General features: G+C 35.7%; 1 long non-coding RNA gene across 2 annotated transcripts in view; it reads right to left on the bottom strand.

Moving 5' to 3' along the window:
• Nucleotides 1-17,939, bottom strand: part of LOC128082448 (uncharacterized) — a 366,886-nt gene that overhangs the window by 82,979 nt on the left and 265,968 nt on the right. For both annotated transcript variants that reach the window (XR_008207676.1, XR_008207677.1), the window contains 2 exons: nucleotides 16,504-16,609; nucleotides 10,241-10,383 (listed from right to left, as the gene is read on the bottom strand). This is a non-coding gene — a long non-coding RNA (uncharacterized LOC128082448). The remainder of the gene's footprint in view (nucleotides 1-10,240; nucleotides 10,384-16,503; nucleotides 16,610-17,939) is intronic.

Below are 17,939 nucleotides of genomic sequence, written 5' to 3'. Positions count from 1 at the left end.
CATAACAAATTAGTGGTCTGTAATCAGCGGCCTCTCTCCTGTGTGCAGCACCTACTTATTTTTCCCCTTTTCTCCTGAAGTCCATTACTTCACTGCTTCAGCAAGAATGACTGTTGCTAGGTGTGTCATTGTCAATAAATCAGAATAAGCAAATGCTAAAAGCGCAAGAAGCTCTTTAAACTTTGATGAAGGCTTTTAGTTACATTTTTAAACTTACACTTGGAACTCTTTTTTTTTTTTTTTTTTTTTTTAAATTGTCGCTCCCCAGCATAATATACTGTCAAGTCCTCTGGTTTAGTCTTAAGCCTTGCAATCTTCACAGTGTACGGTTGAAAGTATGATTTGCAGAAATTAGAAGATATTTTTCTGAAGCCAATTCTTAAAGCTGTAATGCCTGCTGTTGACCCCAGACCAATAAATAACAATCAGACAATGCACGATGAGATTTCCTTGTTGCCTTGAGTCATTTTTACCGTATTTATGTAGAATAAACCCTATTTAATGTTTAGGTGTGCTTCCCACACCAATAAAAAAATACGTTTAAAAAACTCATAAGTCCAAAACACAAATGCAAAAATCCACAAAATATGGAAAAAGTGAGCTAAATTCTAGCCATTTAGACAGAAACAGAATGCTGTCTGAGTATTTCTGTTCCCCTTTTTTTGCAGTTTGTGTGATGATGGTTGTGAGAACATCATGCAACACTGCAAGAGCTGGAACATGTATCTGTGAGTTCTGCTGAGACCTGGTGTTCAGATGTCGGTTTAAGAAGTCCACTTATTGGTTCATGATTTCACCAGATTGGAAAGACTTTGGAAATAAGAACTGGAAAAACAGACCCCTAAATTATGTTAGGTATGTACGTACCTGAGCAAGATGGATGCATTATGTATTCAGTATCATCCCAAATATATATCAGGAATATGTTATGTATTTCCTAATTTGTATTAAATCGTGATTAAAGTACACACTCCCTGTAATTTTTCTGTAAGTGTTCAGAGAATAGTTAATTTGATCTAACATGAATAAACAAGCTACTTAAGAGCAAGGCCAGTGGAAGATGTGGGATCCTATCATCCACAGTAAAGAGCTACATAACACTTTGTATACAGCCTGCTTTTAAATTCAAACACTCCACCTCCTCCCTCCAAGAAGACAAAAATATTCTGTGCTGCAGACAGCACCTGAACGCCGGTGTTTCTGAGGAACTTCTCCACGCAGCTCTGATGTAAGCAAGGTCATCGTCACACCAGGAGGAAGGGCAGGGGATCCCAGCTCCCAAAGGTCAGGCTTGTAAGGTGCTGGCCCTGATCCAGTAAAGCACTTACACACCTGCTCTGCATTTAAGGTAAGCGTGTATTTAAGTGTCTCAGAGACAAAGTGCTCCATGCCTTACAGCGCTGTATGCATATGCTTATGACTAAGATTTATTTCACGTTCACAATGAGCCAGTATTCCAACTCTGTGGGCACTACTACAGTTTTCAGTAAGACTGCTTGACAATTATAATTTTAATAGTTCAAGGTCTCTTCATAAGAATTTTACCTACAGGAATTTGGTGTAAATATAGCAAATGTTCATACCAATATTAAAAAGATTTTTTAATGAAAATATCTATTTTAAAAATCTAACAGTTTGGATTTCTTTTTTCAATAGCAGATGTATTTTTAGCTACACTTTACATTTTAAAAACTGTAAGTTTTAACTACTTTCAGGACTTTAAAATAAAGCTTTGATATTTCCATTCTTAAATAAAGTTCCTCCTTCATTAAGAAAAAAACAACATATTTCAAAAATTTTGTTTTTCTATTCAGCTTTAATACATATGTTTCATTTTTTGAAGATGCCTTGGTTTAAAACACAACCTTAATTTTCTATTTACATTTTGGAATTAATTTCCTTAGAATGACCTGAAATTAGGAATTATAAAGTGTATGTATTACAGGCCAACTCTTCCAGCCCTTTTGAAATGCCGCTATGAAGCGAATCTCAATACTGAATAAAAGGAGTTCCTTGACCTGCTGTACTACCAGCACACAGAGGGACTGTATTAGGCATCTAGAAGTCTTTAACAGGGCTTCTGTAGCAGACAGCCTTTGTGTAGAAAGGTCACAAGTGAGCACTGCTTACTGAATCCATAAATTACTATTTTTTTTTTAGCTTCAACAGATTCTGCATGTCGAAAGCAATACTAAAAAAAATATGGTTTACCAATATGTTTCAAAATTCATTTTCAGCAACAAACTGAAATAGAAGAGAGACAGTAAAATCAAGTAAGAAATAACCATGAAATTAGAATCACATAGGAACATTGACAAAGATTGAATTACCTATGGGTTTTAAAACATCACGTCATTAGAAAAATAATTGCACAACGTATGACAAATATGAGGTCACTGTGTAGTTGTGCAGCATGAGTAGATTTATTTGCAGTTCATCAGCATTTCTGGATGTACCATCTTCAAAATCTGCCATCACTAATCAGAATTCAGAGCAGAGCACATACCAGTAATGCCTGGTCAGAAAGATCGGAAAAGTTACAGGCAACATGGCAGATAGGCCTTACTACATCTTTTGGTGTTGGGTGGTCTGTCTTTTAGGACGAGACCCCAAGCTGTCCATCAGGGCACTTGTGATGCTGATACTTCCTTAAGTGTCTTAGAATTGGAGTGACAATGTTTGTTTGCAGTTCTTAGAGGCTGACCACTGTGGTGATTGTTAATAAATAATGAGCAGGAGGAATTAAAGCAAGTATAGTAGACTTTGTATTCATTATTAAACGGACTTCCTGCTCCCAGGAAGATTTCAGGAGCCCATTATTAGTGGTTTCAAAATTAAAAACACTGGATTTGGCAGCGACTATAAATATATAGTGAACCATCATGTATATTTAAATAATGGAATGAGATGCTCTTAAGGTCAATTGACAACAATAGGAAACTTCACTGAGAAACCTCCAGCTGCCACTATTTCCAGCATAATGAATCTAGAGAGGCATTCCTTTAAAAGTTCCGAAAAGCTGAAAGAGTAAAAATAATAAAAATAATAATGATAAAAATTGGCAAAACGTACATGCAGAAGCATTCAGAGAAGGAAGCTTTTCTTAAGGGATGTAGGCAGGGAATAGCCATTAATTATTTCTTATTAATACATCAAAATTCTGAGATTCGTACCAAAACACTGAGAAGAATTCAGTGTTCCAAATTACACTGATTTACTCAGCCACGTAAACTTACATTCCAGCTCCCTAGATGCCAAAACTGAGGCCTCAAGAAAGCCTTAAGAAATACACACAGGGAGACTTACAATCTCTAGACCTCATTTTCTCTTCTTTCTCACTCTAAAAATTCCACAATAAACATTTTCATTGATTTTTATGAAATAATATTTAGATGTTGGTATACATTTTTATAAAAAATAAGTGAGGACTCAGATAACGATTTCAGGAATCGTATTAGGCCAAAAAGGAAGAATCTTTCCAAATGGAAGAACTAGGTTTATTCAAAGAACATCTTTCCAGGCCTTGCCATTCAAACACTTGAAATCCTAACAGTGTCTCACCTCATTGAAAAAGCGAGGGTCATCTGTAAGAGATAATAAAAGGAAGGACTTATTTCCCTGCTTAATATCCATCAGTAACAGTATTCGCTTTTTTTTTTTTTTTTTTTAAACTAAATTAAAGTTCTACAATGGCCATAAGAAGTGCACCAATAAAGATAACTACCAGGCACCTAATATCAATGACTTAACATCAGTTTAACATTTTCCAATGACTACTGGTAATTAGTTTGAGAAGAAGCTGTTTTGTATATCAGTTCACCATAGCATTTCAAAACACCTTTTCTGTTTAACAAACATATCTATTTCTCTTATAGTGTGCTGAAATATGTTTAATTACAGTGCCATTAATTTATAGAAGTCATATTGTCCATCTGGGATTCTCCAACTGTGGAAGAATATTTGCAAAATTGGAGAAGAGTATTAACACCTGTCAGAACGTAAAAGATGGGCTTAGTCTTCAATTAAAGTACCACCAAACATTTCTTTATTTCTGCCACAGCTCTTTTTCAGGTACAAAGCAGAATTTCTGCTGTGAGGAAAAATAAAACTAGAAAACAAAGACAAAGTCCACTGCAGTAAATAAAATAGAACGCTGGGGGGGGAGACGAAGAATTGTGGTGTAAACCAAAACTGTAGAGGATGAAAGCAGTTTCTAATGGTATATCATCATCATGACAGTTGCCTGTTGACATTGGTTCAAGTTGCTTACACTTGATACCATTTCGGTGAAGTAATATAATATTCCTTCCCACCATTAGAACCTAAAGCAATCACCTGAAAAGGGCCAAATTGTCAAGTAACACTGCAGGGCAGTTAGACATTCCAGAACAGACTAACAGACTTAGGCAGGTTTAAATCCTGCTGATGTCATTCTTGATTAATCACCTAACTCAACTGAAACTATTACAAGGGTACATTACACAGTCTGGATGATGCTACAAAGGGTGGATCAGGATATAACTGGCCATGTGGGAAGACACACAGTCCCTGGCAGGGACTGCAAGCATGGAGCCATAAAGCAGGTAGATGAAAGAACGTCACAGCTATGAAATCAGAGTTCTCACTGTGCTTGACTCTTAGCTTGTCTAATTAGTAAAAATTAAGAGTCTAGGGAAATGCAAGCTACACAGGAAGAAGGAAACAAGCATTACTGCACACTGGAGTTTAAAGAAATCTTGTGAGATGTTTGGTTTAGGACAGAGATCTTTGATATCCCTAAAAATGCCTTTCCATTAGGTGTTCCTAAAAGGGGTATATGTTAGAAGACACCTGGAAGAACCTATACAGCTACAAAACTGATGACTACACTACTTTCTAGAAGAACAGGAGTTGCATTTGTTTACCCCTATGTCAGAAGTTTTCTGAAATTAAATTCGCATTTGTCTCATAAGACATAGTAGAGCTGAAAGCAATAACCAGAAAGCACCAACATTGATTCTATCCAAGAAGTTGGTTCTGAAAGCAAGCAACAACAGGAAAGAAAGAAAAGGAGGTACTGTGCAAGTTATTAAGCAGCTTTATAAACTAAAACAGTATGATCTACTTCAGGGAAAATGGTGATTGCTGCATTATTCAGAGAAAATTGCTGAGTTCTTTTCCACACTACAGAATCTCATCTTGTATATAGAAAAAAAAAAAAAAGAGAAGAAAAAAAAAAAAAGAGAGAAAATTGTGCTAATCCTAAAATCTGGAAGCCAAAGCTAAGGAATTTACTTTAAGTCACAGAATGTATAGTTATTAAATGACCTACAAACATTTTGTTTCATGAGTGAATGTTTAATCTAGCACAATACTGTTCCAAAGGAAACTGTTAATAGTAACATTTTGTAGCAGTTGTGTGCATGTCCCCACTGGACCTCTAAATGAAGTCTGTGCAAGGACTGTAAAGGTAGTAACCCTGCAGCTACGGCTATAATTATCAGGATTTAATGGTGTTTATGAATGACTTGCTATGAGTCAAAGGATAATAATACGTCTTATTAAACATTTATTCCAAGTTATTTTTATAAAACTTTACTCATTTACGTGCTACCAATGATTGTTGGTTTTTTTGTTTTTGTTTTTGTTTTTTTTAATGAAACAATAGAACAACAAAGAATAGTTAATCTTAAGAGAGAAATCCTAATACAAGGTCATTTTATGAAAACTCCGTGTAAGCAAACAAACAACATGTGATAGAGCAATTGAAAGTGTAAACCTAAAAGTGAAAAAAACCAACAAAACACAAACCAAAAAGACAAAAGTTGAAGAGTTAGCCTCTGAAAAAGAGACCTTTAGTGCCATATAAACAATGCTAAAGTCTAGTTCGGATTTCTATCCACATTTAGATACTGTCTGATTCACTAAGATAAATGACCAGAGATCTTTTTAGCAGTTAGAGCTAAACATGATCCAAGTGGCTCTACAGCCAAATTGGCACCTGTGAATGTTGGAACACGGCTATTAGATCAACCACAAACCTGAATAAGCTAATCTGGTTCAAGATGTATCAAATAATTCCCAGGAAGAAAACATTTCAAATGAAAGTAACACAGAGAATCTTTTTCTTTACAAACCTAATAGCAATAGCTAATCATCACCACATTGCAATATACTAAGAATATAAAGAAACTCTATCAATTCTAGGCTATAGGAAAAAGGAAGCGGGGAATCAAAATCCTCTTCCAAATTTTCTTCAGTTACCATTAGTGGTTTACATCCAACACAGCAAACCTAGTCTGATATTTCCATACTCCATTCACTCTAAATTCTACTATCTAGCAACGTATTTAAAACACCATATAAAATCCATGTATCTTAAGTAGTTAAGGACATTCTCTTCTAGAGAATGCCTTCACATCGTGTTATTCTACCATACATTTAAGAGAGACGGTGCTATGTGAACATCAGGACGCAGTCACAGAATCACACATTCACACGGGTTGGAAGGGACCGCTGGAGATCACTGAAGTAGGTTCCCTACAGAAGGTAGCACAGGAAGGAGTCCAAGTGGAATTTTGAATATGCCCAAAGAAGGAGACCAAAGCCTCTCTGGGCAGCTTGTTCCAGTGTTCTCTTACCTTTAAAGGAAAGTTCTTCCTCATTTTGTATGGAACTTCCTGTGTTCCAATTTTTGCTCATTGCCCCTTGTCCTGTCACTGCACACTGCTGAAAAGAGCCTGGACCCCATATGTGGAGATAAGATCATCTCTCCCCCAGCCAAAACAGACCGAGGCCTCTCTGCTTTTTCTCAGAGGATAGCCAAAAGATTCCTAGATTCTGAACATGCACACTGCTTACTCATTATCAATTTCTAAGCAAGTTAAAACTCATAGCAAAATTAAATATAGTTATTATTCAAAATACTCACAAATGTCTTTGACTTGTGTTTTACTTATGGTTATCTTCCTAAGAAGCTGTTAGTGAAACTTTGAGCACTGCAATGTGGCTAGTTAAGAGGCCTGGTGTGGTTTTGTTCTCTAATTGGACCATTCTGGCAATCAGTTCAATGCAAGTTTTGAGCAATTTTGCCTTACTTAATGTTTTGGAGTTCACAATGGAGCAGACAGACTTGAGAATCAGCATTACTATAAGAAGGAACAGTGAGGAGAAGTGAAAGTGAGAAGCAATGAACACTCAAAAATACACTAACAAATATATGAAATCCTATTTTTATTTGATGAATATGTGAGAATTTATGATTAAAACAATTCTAAGAAATATTATCTGAAAGCAAATCTGTAAAAAGAACACAAATACACTCAAATAAAAAATAGTATTTGTACAAATGAATAATAAGAAACTTTTTCCTCAGTTCACTCAGTTCTGATCCTTAGCTAACCCTCAAAGACATGTTGTTGTAAAGGTTAATTAATTAAAGTGCACAGAGATGATTATTTGAGAGCTGCTAGGTAAGTGTAAAGTACTGTTACTATAGGTTAATATTTTGCTCTCAGGGTACAGCCATGTTTGACACCAAGGCACACTACATTCTGAAACACATATTTTCAAAGATCAGGGCGTTATTCCATTTTCAACAAAATAAATGGGATGTTAAAGACCCACACAGACACAGATGTATGAAATAAAGCTATCTCCTAGCTATATTACCATGTACCTCTGTCTTCAGTTAGCCAATCTGTCTTGCTTCTCATGCAAGCATTTGCCTTATGGTTATAATGTCAATTTCATTAGGTCACCAGTTATCATTAGGTCAATTTCATTAGGTCACCAGCTAGATCACTGGGATCTAGCCTGGGAATCTTCACTGTCACTGTTCTTTATAGGACCAACCACAGGAAACAGAGAATCTGTAAAAGCAACAGAGTTCAAAAGTGGCAAGAACCCACTGGCTCTCATGGGCAACATGCAAGTTCACAGGGACTCAACATTATGCACACAGAACACCGTAAGCGCATGTTTTACTCCAGAGAGAGCATATTTGAGCCATTTCTTCCAGACGACACTTTGTCACTGCCATCATGTTCAATCAGACTCCTGTTCATAGGACTTCAACAGCTTGCTAAGAGCTGTCTCATCTCTGCACAAAAACCTTGATCCCAGCTTGACCCACTCCACGTTTATCTGACATGAGATATGACGCATGTCCAAGATGACAACTAAGAAGACTGAAAAAAGCTTACAATCACTTCTATCTCTCTGCCACGCTGTCACAGCTGCAGTTAGCAGAAACAACTATGCTATTTTTCTCATTACATAAAACAGGAGGAAGTCCAAGGCTTCATTGTTGAAGCCCACAAGACTCTAGAACATGCTCCTCATAATCCAAACTGGCCCTCATTTGGAGCCTCTTCAGAGACTCAGTGGAAGACATCTGTTTGATTAAGAGCTTTGAGAGGCAAAGGGATAAAAAACAATGGTGAGTCCCTCTGGAACTTCTTATAGTTTAATCTAAATGAATTGACCATGTAATTAAAATTTTCATGCTTTTAGAGACTTGAGCAGATGCATTTATTATTTTATATCTAACCAAAGAAGGTTTAGAGTTGGATTTGAAATCAGAATTCTGCATTTAGGAATGTTTGGACTTGCTTCAGGATAACTCCACACGACAGAAGAAAACCAAATGTGAAGTATAGCTATTGTAACAAGAATTTTCTTTTAAATACTATAACGAGAATCATAGTCAAATTTTAACTATATAGTGGAATGTGTGAATTGTGAAAGCATGGGTCCTTTCCAGTGTGGAAGGAATTTTTTTAACTGGTGCAGCACACAGAATTAAGTACACCTACTAAGATCTCATTGCTTTAAAAAAGATCTGAAATACACATCTCCTATCTTGCCTTTTTCTCAACTAAATAAAAGAATGAATGTTTTCCTACTTATGTTTATTCTTCTCTACCTCTTTACCAGTTGAGGAGAGCATAAAGAATTGCAGTACAGAGAAGCACATATAGCCCTATGCTCCTTTATTTCTTCGTAGAACAAGTAGCTTTTGCAGCAACTATTACTAAATTTTATCTGGGACCAGTAACAGCTGAAGGAAACCCTGATTAGACATTAAGCCCCTTAAGGTGCCCCTCATCTGTCTCAAAGGCTGTTGTGTGTAACGCAATAAACATAGACATGCAACACTTCTAAAAGCCAGTGTCCTACCCTGTCCTCCTCACTAACAGCCAAATAATTAAGGTTACTTTCCTCCAATCTTCACATTAAGTTTAGCCACAAATACCTGATAATGCATTTTTAATAATAAGGAGGATCGACCTGTAAATATTTCAAACTTCTTAAGAATTAATGTATGAGTGATAACACAAATTGCTAGGGCCTGATGCTGATAGCAATTATGCATGCATTTAATGTATTTTTTTGGAAGTTCATTATGAATTGTTACATTGCATATTTTCTGTTCACAATCAACGAAAACAGTAGAAATAGTAGAAAAAAATAAGTAAAAAATAAAACAAAAGAAAAATACAGTCTAATCTGATGAAAAGGTCCCTATTGCATTATTTTCTTGCAATGTAGACTATGGGTCAACTCAGAGTTAATTCTACTTTTATGAAGGTACACATCCTTAGCTCTAGAGCAAGAATAAATTAAATACTCTATTCATGAAAATGCTAGAGCAAGATTATATCTGAACAACAAAGATATTTTTAAAGCAATAAAATATTAAACAGATGCCAGTGTTTTCTTAGATACATAAATGGCCTGATATGGAAGACAGTCAGGTAATAGCTTTGAGCTGTGAATGTTTGCAACAAAACGTGAAGTCATATAAATCTCACTTGGATTGCATTGCATTACAAACTCAAAATGCAGAGCAGGCCTGCTGAAAGAGCTGCTAAAGTTCACAAATCTTTTCAGAAAGTCAGTGTTGAGTTGATGTAGGCTGATTTATAGACTTCATTTCAAATTATGAGAAAGTCCAATTTTTGAGGCTTACGGTTTAAAAAGAAAACCTAAGTTAATGTTACAGATTTTCAGCAGTTGTTCTCAGAACTGAGTGACGTTCCTAACTGAAGTCAAAATATTCTAAGTTCTTTTTAAGGAAATTTAATAAAACAAAACTAACGCATTTTGCATATTCTGGCAGAATTTCCAGAACAATTTGTATGTAGTTATTAGTTGTATCCAGTACATGTAGAAATTAAGAACTGCAGCACTAGAAGTTCCAAACTTAGATACCTATAATCTGAATTTGTAGAGATGTTGAAGAACACAATTTCTTCACCTCTATTGTAAAGATGGAGAAAGATGCAGTCAGCAGGTTCACAACTGTCTATACTGAACAAGAGGTGCAGTTCCCCCACAGAGCTTCCACATGATTCACAACCCAGGGAATTTGTTCAGGTCTGGCCTCCTCACATCATGTCTCTGTGGAGTAAGAAAAAAAAACAAAAAATATCAATGGGTTCAGATAAGTAGGAAAAAAAAACCCTAAACATTGTTTGGACTGTTCAATGACGACTCTTCATCCATACAATGCTGAAAAAAGTTTCACACAATGCTCCAATGCTTTATGTATTCACACACTTGCTTAAGGATCATGGCATAATTATTTTTTTCTTTGCATGGTCCCTAAAATAGCTTGTCCCGGAATGCTTTTTTGCCTGTTTCAAAGTAATTGGGTATCTCTCTTTTAGAAAGCTGCACTAATAATCCCCTCAGGACTTTCTCATCCCTCTAATTTGTGAATGGAGAAGTAATACAGATCTCTGAGGATACAGATTTCCGAGAAAGAAAAAGATCTGCTTGGGAACCTATGTCTCCTTATCAAGTAACATGTAGCGGAAATGATTTTAGAGGACTGTTTAATTCTGCACTTAGGTGTTTCTCATTATCAGGCTCTCTAGCTCATGGATTAGTAGCAATTTTACTGTTCCAGAGCCTTTGTCATTAACAACATACCACCTCCAGCAACCTCTGTTAGTCAATAATAATAGCTTGTTTAAAAATAGAAGCATCAACTTGTTTGCACTGTTATTATCCGTGCATGGCTTATTTCCCCATAAGGCTCAGGGATGGAGCACAACCTGCCTTTGCCTGGCCTTCCCTTCCCTACCTGCCTCTTTGTAAAATATGTTTTCAGATCAGCAGAAGAGACCGAAGCATCTTTAGCAAACACCAGTCTGGTAATGTAATTGCAATGCGGCTACAGTCCTCAATATTAAAATAGAGCAACTGGGAGGAGCTGTATATTCATTTGTCAATAAAGTGTTACCACACATTTTATTGAGGGATGTCCCTATTTTTCTTTGATGAAGATGTTGTGTAGCTTTCACCTCCACATAAATCTGAGTGATTAATTTAGCATTCACAGTTGGAATAAGGAGATTCAGGCCAAATTCCAACCCAACCGTTCAGCATCATTTCTTCGCACTTCAGACTTAGGTTCAGCTATTCAATTTTATTATGAGGTGGTTTTAAAAACAAATAGTTAAGTGAATGGTGGATTTTGTAGTGTTGTATCTTTCCTTTTTTACTAAGTCTTTACCCTGCAGCCTTACCACTAGCACATTCAGGTAAGTGCTCTTGTTTGTGAAGACGGAAGGTGATTCAAAAGACACTGCTATGCAGCATAAAGACAATCCATTACATTGGCCTTATTGTATCTCACTCTGTAGATTAACATAAATAATTATAGTAATACTGCACTGCATTGCAACAGAATATGCTTAGAGCTAATTGAATACAAAATTAATATACTTTTTATATTTCCTCATGAATTACAGTTCTTCTGTTTAGTGACAGAAACCTAGAATTAAAGCACAAGAAACAATTAATGTTATAATTATGTGTTCCTAAACTTATATTCAAAAGCATTGGCAAATTATTGTCAGAATATTTGCATACAAGCCAAACAATTAAGTTGTCAGCTGATTCTATTTCTGCCTCTTTTTTTTTTTTTCCCCAACTTGCTAATGCTTTTAATCCATGTTGTTATCAGGGCCAGTCATAACTTTCAACAGTATTGCACTTCTTAATTTAAAATAGCATCAGTGGAGAAACACTACCTAAAATATGAAGAGAAACATATTGATATTTTTAATATATTTCTCTTAATCTCTGGGTACCTGACAGTTCTAGGGAAGAACTAGCAGACATGGAAAAAGAACAGTAGTACTTACTGTCAACTGAGAGCTGCAGCAAAACCTTGATGCAGTTACGCTAGAGGTAGTTTGATCATGCTGATATGCTGTAGTTTTCCCTAGCACAGTAAACTAATAACTCCTGCTTCATTAGAAATATCATTAAAAGTTTTTTCTCTTTTTAAATGTATGAAAACATTTGACCTAAAAGGGTAAGTATGTTGATTCTTATATATAGAGTGTGAATTTCCTAGCCAAAAAAATTAGTGGTACAACTCATTTCTCAAGAAGAACCCTCTGAAAACAGTATCCTAATTTCCTGTAGACACTGAGTGTCAAATTGAGATATGTCACACATGAAAATTCAAACCCATTTCTCGTCTAGTTTACTTGTGCTCTAGCTCTGATGTTGGCAAATTTTATATTTGCAAGGGGAAAATATCACAATTTAATTTCCGAAATCTGTTGACAAACATTTTATTTTATTTTACTTCTTTTTTTTTTTTTTTTTACCTTGAATTAAGCAATCAGATCTTTGAAAAAGCTATATTTAGATTTTTTTTTTTAATTGATCCATTATTTTGCTTGCTTTCACAGCCAGAACCCCCTACTGCAAACAAGGATAAGGATGCTACCTGGACTTCGTTTGATAAATAGTTTTAATTAAAATATTCTGTACCATAAGTATTTTAATGTTACAGACAAACCAAAGGTATGCAGTAATAAATTAAATTATACATTTAAATTAATCTATAAATATGCTATAAAATTGACAGGATATTTTTAAGATAGGGAATGAGACATAGATTGCTAATTATGACAATTAAATATCATGAGTAAAACTAAATGACAATCAATATCCTAGAACCATTTTGTAAAAAGAGAAAAAGGGAGGAAATATAATATCATTTAGATGTCTATAAAAGTGAAAAATTATTAGCAAGTTAGAGTTCTGATTTTTCTATTGTAATAAAATGATAAGCAGAAGAACATTATACTTCTCATCACTGCTAGTCATAAATACTGTACATACACTGTACTGGCACAATCCATTATGGGATTCTTCTATTTGGGTCTATTTGCTCAGGATAATAACATGTTTAATTTTTACTAATAAAATTTCCATGTTTTCTGCTCAGAGTCTCATCCAGAAGTCCTACTGAAGTCAGTAGAAGCTTTTTCTCTGCATCAATGAATTTTTGAAAAGTCCTTACTTTCAAAAGATAGCAACATTTAAATGCAAGTTGAACCAGTATAGGAGTTACATACACACATGCAGGGCCCCAACCTCAGAAACTGTTTCTTCATATGAAAAAACACCAGGGCTTTTATCCTATTAGAGAGATACCTGAACTGAGCATTGCCTCCTGTGTCACCCATCTGAAAATCTTTTAATAGCTACTTCTTCACATCATAAGAATGTTAAGGCCAGCTAAAAGATGCAGAGTTGCTTTGACTGCAGTGCTGTGTTAGGGGACAGGAAATGTGTAAATTGGGCATAAGTCCATTAAATTACTATCTCAAAATTGTTATCATAATAGCGTCATGCCAAAGATGTGAATTTACAGACCAGTTTCTTCACTACTGTTTATCAAGATGGTAAAGATATTTTCTTGTCACAGATCTGGGCTAACATCCATTGTTGTATTCATATTAAAAGTCTTCTCTATGTCTTTCAATCACATATTTTCCTTCTAATTAAGGCATATTCACTTTTTTTGCTAATTAGGTATTCTTTGTTGCACAATGTTTGCTCTAATCTTTTGGAATTTCTCTCAATATCTAGTCATTGCCTTCATTACTGGCTCCCCTAGAATCCAACCAAAGCATGTTATTTTTTCTGCTAATTATATCCTCATTTACAGATTGTTGCCTTCTCTGATTGGCTCTTTAAACCAGTTGCTATGACTTCATTAGCAATGTCTTCTGACCCTGTTATTTCTTGTGACAGGATTTGCTCCACTTGTCCTGTAGCACTGTATCCCAGGGTCACTCCTCTCCCGGGTTGGAATAGTGTCAAACACAAAAGGTTTAGGGCAGAGAAAATCACTGCTGAAGTTGCTAATTACCACATGCAGCAACAGTACAAATTAATGCTTCTAGCGGTTTAGAGGGGAAAGAAAAAAAAAAAAAAAAGTGTTTTAAAGGTGTCATTAACAGGTTAGTTTCATTTATAAATGGGGTTGAAAAAAAAAACCACAAAAATACATAATGTAGTGTATTTTTGATTTTTCAATCTCTCCATCAAATAAGTGCTTCTAAATCACATGGGATTGCTTATCATGCTATATGGCAATAAAATTACTGTATAAGCCATTCTTCAGCCAGATTATTTTTATGAGACAAATTTCTAAACAGATTTTCCTACATTAACTTGAATTTCAGAATCTCAATCTATCATCTCTAACCTGTTCAACAAAAATAGTGGTCTGTCTTAAAGCACAGAGTTACATTCCCCAGTATTTTTTTCTGAAAATCTTTTAAGCGATTACAGAACAGTACTGTCAGGGAAAATTAAAGCACGTGAATGTGAAACAAAGTACCAGCGCCGTGTTTATATTAAGCAAAAGAAAGATATGAAATTACAAATTCCATGGGGTGCAAATGCATGTTGTGCTGTGTTCCCCATTCCCAGTCTCCTACAAATCTGAACAATTTATCACCAGAACCAGAGATCCACACATATAGTAGAGTTTAACACAAGTTAGTTAATATGAAAAACGCTGTATCTAGTTGTTTGCAAAATTACTTTTGTTGATTAAAAGGCTCTTCAGAACTTCCGGCTTGTGAAAGGGTTTTAAATTGTCTAATGCTGATTGTGATTGCTATGCAGAAAAAAGGCAATGCGAAGCAAACCATTATATCACTGAATCTTTGTTAAGCAGGCCTTGAAAGTGCTTGACAGCATAATTAATCTTGTGATATGAACAAAGAAACCAACTCAATAGTATTGAAGATGCTTATTAAAAATACTAAATACCTTTTTCCACTTAAAAACCTTTTGAAATACTGTGGAAAGTGCCATTACCTTTTTTGTTTTTGTAGTATTTTAGTCTAAAATTGATATGAGGAGGACACAGCATGAGGAAAAGAATAAACTGGATGACAATAAAAATTAGTTTGAAAAATAATGCTCCCTGATTTGGGGTGTCAGTTAAGCAACCTCCAAGCATTACAAAAGACCCTTGCACACACATGCATATACACTGTCTACTGCTTTTAGCTTCAGAAGTTATTTAAAATAATGACTAGTTGTCAGTCATATTACATTTTCAAAGTAAACCCTAATATAATAATTTATATTTAAATAGGTAACATCAATTTTAATTGTTGTTTCTGCCTTATACAGCGACTACATTGTATGAGGAGAGGAAATTGTACACATATGTTTCTCTGACAAAGTGGGTTACATTTGTGGTGAAGCTATCCCAAAATATACTGAAAGATTCCCTAGAAAGAGAGGGATAGTATGCTCTGACAGTGGCTGGAAGTGACTGTATGCAGAGCTTGGAACATACATGTTTGTGATATGCAGAAAGAATGAAACAAGCTTTCCAATGAAAGCTCCTGACTTTCAGCAGAATGTTCAGTTTCCTTTGACAATCACGGAAAATGACAAACATGGAAACCAACATTTAGAATACTTCACTTTTGATGTTCCTCAGTTCATTAAGAAGTTGGTACTGTGGCAAATTTCAACATTATTTGTTTAAGACTAATTTATCTATTTCATTCTGGGAACGATAATTATTCAGCTAGGACTCAATCCTACAGTATGGTTAAAACTAGGAAAAAGCAGGCACTGTGCCAGTTATATCCTAGCAAACCTGACACTTATAGACAGAAGGTGGAATAAGTGAAATGACTGGACTAACTGAAGGTGTTCTTTGTATGCACCATGAGCTAACTAAGGAGTCAGTCCAGGAATATCACAGCCTCATGAAAGATGGCATCCCTGGATTTGGTCTCCATGGCCTCTAGACCCCATGAAAGACGTTCTTGTTTCCTGTTAAGGTCAACTGTTCTGTATACCCAGTTAAAAGACTGCAGAACAGGACAGAAGTATAATGAAAATAAACACAAACAAAAAATGGCACTATCATTTTAAACACTTTGTTAGCTACATCTGCTCTTCTCCCTGCCAATCTAGTTTTAGTTTCCTGACTTCTCAGTGCTGCAAGAGCTTTCTCTGAGCTGCTAAGTTTCACCGTGTTATGAAAAGAAACATACAGCACAGCTGTGTTATGCAGAAGCCTCCGCACAGACAAATTCTCAGCCCTAACACTGTTTTAGACAGTACGATCTTTGGAGAGAGCACTGTCTTCTGTTACACAGAAAATTACATATACAGCCCCTGCTTTTGATCAAAGGGTTGCAGATCTTAGTTTAAACACAACCTACCTACCTCAGTAGTCAGCAACTGGCAAAACGTGCATCACGTCCATGAGCAGGAGCATGCTGAATCACAGCCTTCTTTTAAACATTTCAAGTCTTGGTAGCTGCACTTCTCCCTGAAAATGCGAAGCTTATCGATTAAAATATAGGTTGAATTTTTGAGTAAATACACCCTACTTCACCTTCAAGGTATTTAATGCTCTCTAAAGAGATTAAAAGCATACTGTTCTTCACTTTAGTAACAGTGAATCAACTCTGGGTTTGATTGTCTTCTCTCAGAGAAGACTTCCTGTGACATACGGCAATCTCACTGAGCACAGTGTAGGAGGCTCTGATGGCAATCGTTACTGCAATTAGCAAATCACACTACCATATTCATGTTTTACTTTATCGTTCTGATTCTAAACATTGGACCTCTTCTTGAATCCTCTATGTACAGAACCCCCATTAATTAAAATCAAACAGCAAGAAATATATAAAAAATCAATGGCATAATATGACTCATGTTATTTAATTAATGGGTAATTCCTCATACCAATATGCTGAAAAAGCTTGAACTTGACCTTTAGGATTAAAAAATTCACCATGTGAGAAAATTTGCTTTTTCCTAATCACATTTCTCCCCAACAGATTTTAAATACGCACTTAAAATCTGTCAACAATGTGTTCAAGTACATGCATTCCCTAACACTGCAAGTAAGCTGTTGTTGCTATCCATACCAGTGCTGATAATGGCATGAACAAAAAATACCTGGTGGCACACACATCAGTGTTAGAATATACAAAACTGTATTTTCCCTGCCATTGCTTCAGGTGATGACAAGCAGCCCACCAGCTACAACTTTCTCCTCTCTGTCTTTTTTCAGTCATTCATTTGAAAATTACTACGCAGGTATCATTTGTTGAGCAATGTTAAGTGTAGGAGCACACTGAGACAAAGTCTGTATTTCATGATAACTCAGCAATTTGGATTTTGGCCTTAAGGGTACATTCATTCAAACAAGAGAATAGCGGTAAAAAGCCCATGAGCAAAATCCTGCAAGCTTACAAAAGGAGATGTTCATTCAGGGGTGAACGCTTTATTTCAAGTTTAATAAATTTCATTTTCAAAGAATTGCCAACTCACACAAATTTGTTACTAATCTTGAAACTGGAGATCCTATTTTTCCTGCTCACACTGCTAGGAGAAGACAAATGGTTCCTCACCATCAGTTGAAGTGGCTTGCTCTCAGTTTTTCCTCAGCTTCATCAGTCGCTTCCTGCCTGTTCTTGCTGGAAGCTGTAGAACATGCTGTATGTATACTGTCCTGACATAATAAAGCACAACATGCTTCTATAGTTCATACTGTTTATCCACAGACATCTGAAGCATCAGAAATGCTGGAAGCACCATTAGGGAGCCCCATGACAATTTAGGAACCCTTACACACTATCTGAAAGGCTGCC

The sequence above is a fragment of the Tympanuchus pallidicinctus genome, unplaced genomic scaffold (assembly GCF_026119805.1).
Source record: "Tympanuchus pallidicinctus isolate F22 unplaced genomic scaffold, pur_lepc_1.0 scaffold22, whole genome shotgun sequence".
Classification (NCBI taxonomy): Eukaryota; Metazoa; Chordata; class Aves; order Galliformes; family Phasianidae; genus Tympanuchus; species Tympanuchus pallidicinctus.
Note: the sequence above shows the minus strand (reverse complement) of the source record. Positions and strands in the feature narration are given on the sequence as shown.